Source organism: Anas acuta, chromosome 1, assembly GCF_963932015.1.
Source record: "Anas acuta chromosome 1, bAnaAcu1.1, whole genome shotgun sequence".
NCBI classification, from domain to species: Eukaryota; Metazoa; Chordata; class Aves; order Anseriformes; family Anatidae; genus Anas; species Anas acuta.
Genome location: NC_088979.1, coordinates 127,895,915 through 127,903,852, shown reverse-complemented (window position 1 = coordinate 127,903,852; position 7,938 = coordinate 127,895,915).

Here is a 7,938-nt window from a genome sequence, read left to right as displayed (position 1 = left end):
CCCGCCCGTTCTGTCTGTGGCCTTAACTCGTTCTGGGCTTGGGTCTGCTGAGAACACGCAAATAAATAAGAGGAGTGACAAGTAAAAAAAAAAACAAAAACCTCAAGCCCTTCTTCATTCCTTAACCAGAAATCAGGAAAAAGAAACGTGAAAGCAGGAGACTGCGTTCGTTTCTCACAGGCCTCACCCCCGCCCGCAGTTTTGAATGCAGTGCTGTAGGTGTAGCTTGGATCATCATGTACTTGCAAAAAGTGAAACAAATTAAAAACTAATAAAAGAATAAAGTCAGCTAGAGAATGAGCAAATGTTTCTGAGACACTCGTGTCCCCACACACAGCTCCCAAACCGTGCAACCCTTTGTTGGAGCATGCGGCTGCACCCAGGGACATGGTCCTTCCCCGCGGGTGCATGCTGCTGTCCAAAAACAAAGCTGCTGGAGGGGGCCTGTCAGGGTCTGGTGGTGGGAAACCTGCAGTTTTCTCTGGTGATCGGAGCAAATAACGTTTCTAATTTAAGAGACTATGATTAATGTGAGATGTGTAATACACCATAAATGTTTGCTCATTGTCTTTTGTATTATAAAAACAAGGAGTTCTGTTTGAGGAGCGGGAGTTGCGAAAGCTCCCTGCTGCAGTAAGGAGCTGTATAATGCTTGGCTAGACACTATGAAAATTCTTTTGCTTAATGTAACAAAAAAGAGAACCCCCTCCCCTTCTCTCCTTCTGCATCTCAGTTGCCTCTTCTGTTCAAAGACCCTGCTGCAAAGCTCATGTAACCATCTCCTGATAAGTTGCTAACCTAGTGTATCAACATCCTACCTTCCTGTCTCACGCTGGGCCAACATGACCAAATCAAAAAAGAAGTTGAACCACAACGATGAGGAAGACTACGGCCTTCATCTTCACGACCACCAGAGGGACAGAGATGACCCCCTAGCAACAGTGCGCGCAGTCGCAGAATATACCAGGATGTGCTGCGTAATCCCAGAATTGCCAAAATATAAAAAGGGACCCTGGCAGGGGGTGAGGTGCATGCCGTTGGTGGAGCCGAGACTCCCCGGCCACCCAGCGCTGTTTTGCTTGCTGTTGGCTTACTTGATAAATTCCTTTCTATGGTTAATACAATGCTCTCTGAAAAACTAGTTAAAGGGGTAACTTATAACAAGAAGTACATAAAAATAACAAAGCAACATGTGATAAACTGTCCACCAATGCAAGTTTTTCAGTATGACACGCTTAAAATGGATTCAGGCTATTACAGTCCATTTACCTGACACTTTTTAACATACGTTTTTAATTTGAACAGTATTCTTTAATACTATTTTTCCCTTTTGGAAGAGAAGATGAAACTACTAATTGTGTGCACCACGGAAGATGACACAATTTCACAGCTGATACCTTTTTAGACATTGCTGCCAAGACATCAATCAGTCTTCAAAATAGTAACTTCCTAATGGCAGTTAGTTACAAATACTTTTTCCCTAGCATTGGAGGTAATTTCACAGTCCAGACAATTGCTGACCATTTTGGTCATAAACTAAATTTTGTTCCCTGAACACATCCCATTCCACTGTGAATTACTCGAGTAAATGACCTGACCCAAACAGTGCAAAAAAAATTGGATAGACTTGCGTCACCAAGTACAAGAATACCTTCCAAGGATTTTATTTTGCAGTATAAAATAAATGGCAAGAGAACTCATTTTACTTGGAGCATTTGCTTGTGAAAACTAAGAAAAATTATGACTGTTTCCTTTCACAAAAAAATGTAAAAAACTATTTCAAACAATGGGTCAAATGAAGACTGAAAACAGTTGCTCACAATTATGCAACCTCCTTAATTTCTAACTGACAGCACATGGATGATAAATGCAGATCTGTAAAAACTTTTCCAGATTGATAATTTTTAGTTAATGTAGGAAATACAATGATCTTGGCTATAATATCAGTAACCCATCAAAAATTAGTTCCTGAGACTTCTTGCCAAGCTTCCTAGTACACATACGTAGGAAAACTGTAGCAGAGGATGTCAGAGTATGCAAGTAGATGGCTGTTGTTAAACTTTTTTTTTTCTTTATTAATTGAGAGCTCAATGTTCCAAAGAGTCACTGTGCACCCACCATTCTGCCCATGTCACTGCATAACTTTCACAGAGAATGGCTTAGGGTTGGAAGGGACCTAAAAAGGTCATCTGATCCATGCTGCCCCCACTCAAGTAGAGACACTCAGAGCAGGTTGCTCAGGACCATCTCTGGGCAGCTTCTGAAGATCTCCAGGGAGGGAGACTCCGCAGCCTTTTCCAGTGCTCTGTAACCCACACAGTAAAGAATTCCTCCAAGCCATCTCTTCTCTAGGCTGACAAGTCCCAGATCTCTCAGCCTTCAATCACAGGAAAGAATCTCCAGTCTCTTAATCGTCTTCTTGGCTTGTGTGTTGGGTCTGTCTGAGCTGGAGTCACCTTTTCCCTGCAGCAGCCCACACAGTGCTGTGCTCTGCACTCGTAGCTGGAACAGCACTGATATCACTCCAGTGTTGTGTCTATTGCTGCGTAGTGCTGGCACAGCATCAGGACTACTTCCAAACCCCCAAGAGCCAGCAGGCTGGGGGTGGGCAAGTGATGGGGAGGGGACATTGCCAGGGCAGCTGACCTAAACCAACCAAAGGGATATCCCATAACACCGGATGTCACACTCAGCAATAAAAAGGGGGGCTCTCGTGGGGGTGGGGGCTGTTCCTCCTGAACAACCACTGCGTGTTTTGAGGCCCTGCTTCCCAGGACGTGGCCGAACACCGCTCGTTGATGGGAAGTAGAGAATAATTTTTTTTTCCCTCTCTCTGTGCTTCCGCGTGGACTTATTGTTTCTTTTGTTTCTTTTTTTTTTCTCCCTATTCCCTTTCCCTTTAATTAAACCTTTCTCATCTCAAACCTCGAGTTCTCTGTGTTGTATTTTCTCCCCCTTCCTCTTTGAGGAGAGGGGGAGTGAGAGAGCGGTTGTGGTGGAGCTCGGCTGCCCACCTGAGTAAAACCACCACAGCTTGTTGTTGGACTCTTTCCAGAGTGTCAATGTCTTTCTTGTGCTGGTGAGCCCAGAACTGGACACAGCGTTCAAGGTGTGACCTCACCAGTGCTGACTAGAGGGGAAAGATCACCTCCCTTGACCCGCTGGCAGGGTTCTGCCCAGCACAGCCCAGGATGCCATTAGCCTTCTTTGTGGAAAGGCCACAAACTTGATATCCACCAGGACCCCCAGATCCTTTTTTACAAAGCTGCTTCCCAGATGGTTGGCCCCCCCCAGCATATACTGCTGTCTGGGGTTGTTCTTCCCCAGGTGTGGGGTTTGGTTAAATATCATGCTTTTGTAACCATTCTGTGATACTACCTTCCATCCCGCTGACTACACCAGTTTGATGCAAATAGATTTTTTACACAACTTTGATTTAACAGCATTTTTTATGCTCTTACAGTAAATAAAAAATAATAAAAAATAAATTTGTATGATTCTTAATAGCACTTAATCAACATTTAATCATCAGACAGTTTAACATGGTGATTTCAACAGAATTTGCGCTAATGGAAGCAGGAACTTAGTTAAAAGTTCGAGAATGGCAAGGTTCACACAAAACCTAGTACAAGGGCATTAGCTGTTTCTAAGTTCAATTGCTTGCTTACAAACTCCCTCCACCCTCCACCCTCCACACCCCCTCTGGGTGAATTACTCGCCCTTCTCAGTGTTTATCTGTGGATGAGCTTTGATCCTTGAGGAATCAGCCCTGAAAGACATTCCACCTCAGGGGTACCATGAGAGATGTCCCAGCTCAGGGGGAGATCAAGGATTACAGCTTGCTGTGATCCCTGGAGAGCTCAAATAGGCTTTCTCCAGCCACTGGAGATAAAAACTTTATTGTTTTTATACGATAAAGTAATTGGCTTGTAGTCAAACTCCGGTTCCTTAATGTATTTTTCTTGAACTCTGAAGTGATCATTTCCCCGTGAGGGATTTCAGTGGGTACCTGCTTTAAGGGAGTGCCCCCATGGCTTTGAGCATCTACCTGCTGCTCTATTATTGATGAGCAGTCCAGTTCAAGGAACAGGCACCACAGAGGCCTACTGTGGTTCATAAGCCTGAACAAGACTTACGCCAAGTGCAGTAGTAGAGCATACCCGCCGCACCGAGGCTGCCTTTGACCTTCACATTCCTAACAAAACTTTGGGAAGCTGGAGGTCTAGCAGAGTACTTCTCCTTGTTGGCTCCTCTAACACTTGGAGGAAGTTATCAGGGCACTACAGGAACCACCTGGATTGTTATTTCCTGCTACGTTGTCCCTCCGACAGATACCAGGGTGGTTGAAGTCCCTCATGAGGACGAGGGCCTGTGAACATGAATCTGCTCTTATTTGCCCAGAGAGGGCCTCATCTGCTTGTTCTACCTGGTCAGTTGGCCTGTAGCAGACGTCCACTATGTCATCTTTACCTGTCCTCTTTAATCCTAACCCATGAACTCTCGGTCAGCTAGTCATTCATCACAAGTAGAGCTTCATGCACTCCAGCTGCTCTTGTCCCATAGAGGGCAGCTTCTCCTCCTCATCTTCCCAGCTTGCCCTCCTACAAAGCCTGTATGCCTCCATTACAACACTCTAGTCATGGGAGCCATCCCACCTCATCCCAGTGTCATCTTATAGTCTCAATGAGTTTGTAGCTCCGCAATTATGTTTATTCCCCATACTGTATTAGTATATAGGCAATTTAGAGAGGCATCCCTGTGTGTTGATTTTCTAGACAGGTTTGGAGAATTTTTCCTTAATGGGGCCTTCTAGGCATTTCCTTGTTTACATTTGAAGGCTGAGGCAGACCATCCTTTTTAGGATTTTGCGACCCCTTCCTGTCACACCACCCCATGCCCTTTACTCAACTCTGCCCATCACTCCCTCAGAGTGGTTACTCTCTCTCTTCCCCAACATTCTTAGTTTAAATCCCTCTTTACAATGTCAGGTATAAGTACTGGGAAAAATACCTTTGCCATGCTTAGTGAGTTGAATCCCTCTCTCTCAAGCAGTCATTGGTTTGCAAACAGGATCCATGATCTTAGAGCCCCAAACCCTGTTGCCAACACCTGTACTATAGCCAGTTGCTGAACTGTCCTGTAAGTAACTTTTCCCCTCATTGGGGGAATTGAGAACACCACTTGGGCCTTCACTTCCTGACTACCACCTCCAGGGCACTATAGCCACTTTTGTTTTTGGCTAAGTTTCCCTTGGAAGTATCATTTGTGCCAACAAGAAATAACAGTAGGGGGTAGTAGTCAGAGGGTTAGACAAGCTTTCACTGTGCCGCCACAATATCCCAGATCTAGCTCCCCAGCAGACAGCATAGACCTCTGGCTCCCCAGCAGACAGCATAGACCTCTCTAGCTGATGGGTCACGTCAAGAGATGGATGCCTGTGTGCCCAGTAGCTGAAAGTCACCCATTTCAATGACCTACTACTTATTCCTTTATGTTTTGCATGATTTAGGGCTAGGTGGACTAGCTCTTTGCTTACAGATACATCTGACTCCTCATCTGCTTTGAAGGCTAGGAGCCTACTTTGTAGATGTAAGCAACTCAGGGTGAACAGGAGGAGCCTTCTTCTGGGTACCAGAAGTCACCGTCTTCTATCTTCACCTTCTCCAGAGGTTGTGCTTACCTTAACAGTGGGGATGGACACTGCCAGCTTCTCTACTGCAGTTGGGGTCTGACACTCTTCAAGCTGTTGTGTCTCAGAGAAGAACCTGTCCATCTCCCTTTCATCCTCTTTGATGCTGCACAGCCTGTTTACCTCCTCCTGTAAATCTTCTACTTGATGATACAGCTCCTCCAATAGAGCACACCTCCTGCAGGACAGAGGGTCATCTCTTCTGGCATTAGAGAGACTCCAGGCACTCCCAGCAGTATGGGACTTGGAAGGCTACGTCTAACATTTAAAGCTTGGTTTGCTTTGAAACTTCCACACTAAAGGGGTAGATGGGCCAACAATTTCTGGAAGAAACAGCTCTGAGGTGTGTCACTACCATACCCAAGATTGTTACAGTGATCCAAATTCAACTGAGGACCCTTTCTTTACCCTCTTCTACACAAACTGCCACCTCTGGGAGGCATACTTGAGGCCTGGTTCTTACACAGGCCTCACCCAAGCTAGAGGGTTCTTGACCCTCCCTAATTAGGAGACGGCTGTATCAAAGGCTCCAGGTATCCTGTGTCAAGAGCAGATGATCATGCTCATTAGAAGCTGCTAGAGCTTTCTCTGGTCCATATGCTTGTGGTTCCCCTTACCTCATCCTTACCTGACAGTAACAGGCTGTCTGAGATTTTTCAGAGGGTTCCCAAGAGTTTCCCTAAGATACTGGACCCTAAAAGTCCAGAAACTCCTAAAGCATAACCCACAGACTTCTGCACAAACTAATACATCTGTTGGCTGCCTGTGTTAATAGTGCTTCAATGAAACCTCCAGTGCTTGGTTTTGCCTATCTAGCATGCACAATCCGTATACAAATGTGACTTTCATAATCCTCCCAAACTCCAATAGTATAATCCTTGCCGTAGAGCATAGATGGAGTAGGCATTGGCCTGGGGTAGTCCACAAAAAATATCTGGAAGAAATCCATTTGTCCATAAAGCAGAATGCTTTTTCTGGTTCTCCATTTTCTATGAATGAAAAAAATGATGTGTAGTTACAGATTGACTTGGTTGCTACTACACCATTACCCTCTGGTAAATTGCCACTGTGATTTGGGACAGAGTAAGGACATGTAGATCATGGCTCTAATTGCATAAAGCAGAGTCCACTGACTGACAGTGATGAAGAACTTCATACTTCCATCCTTCCATTTTTGCAAGTGTGTTTGGGCTCCTCAGGTGTACGTGGGTCTTTCTTGATTTCGGTCAGGATGGTTGGTTTTGACAGGGAATATGAGTAATGAACCAGTCATTAATAATGAATTAAGGTACTGATAATTACAAAAAAATCTTTAGAACAGTACATACTACAAGGAATTCTTTTTCTTTCACTGTCTTCCATTCCTCAAGCAGGTGAAAAGATTGTTTAGACAGCGAGACTAGAGGGAGGCAAGAACTGCCCCATCCACTGATTGAATGATAAAGATGAACTGAAAATCACATACTATTTGAGCAGCCTTTGGAAGGGAATTGGAGAAGTGATAAAGTCTTAAGAGAGCACAGAACCTTTTACAGACTGAGTGACGTTAAAAATTCCAAGATGATTTTTTTGTCAGTTAGCACTTGGTTCACATGAAAGACAGATGTAATATTATCATTGAGATTAATCTGAATGACATTTAAAACTACAGCCTTGCTTCTGGGAAAACACCTGAATGTTTTGGCACCAGGAGGTGCTGGTTCATTATGATTACAGTAAGAAAGACACTCAGATTCTGTAAAGTATTGGTTAAAAAATGCCATTTATTGGAGCTAACACTAGAAGGAAACAAGCAATAGTGTAGATAATATTGTTTCTCTCTGGGACTGGGAGCCCAATAGATAGCAACAATAGATGGTTTCAGTGAAAGCATGCCATACAGATCCTGCCTGCATAATGGTTACCCAGCATTTTCATCTTTTGAGCTCTTATAGTATTTTCTTAAAAGAAAGCATTTCCTTCTTAATTTTTACTATGCAGCAAAAAGGATGTTCACATGAGAACTTGTTGCTGCACTTTTAGATAAAGGCAATGCCATGCGAGTGGTGTAGTTGCCAGTACCTGGTAGGAGCTCAAGACAGGCTCTTCATTACAATCTGCAGGCTAAATTCATTCTGTGGCTAAGGGTTATGTGCAGCACAGCACAAGCCTGAAGGCCAGGTGGTATGTGCAGCACAGCACAGACTTGGACAGCTCAGGTTGACTGCTCTGTGGATCACTAATTCTTCAGTGTATGATGGACTTCTGGT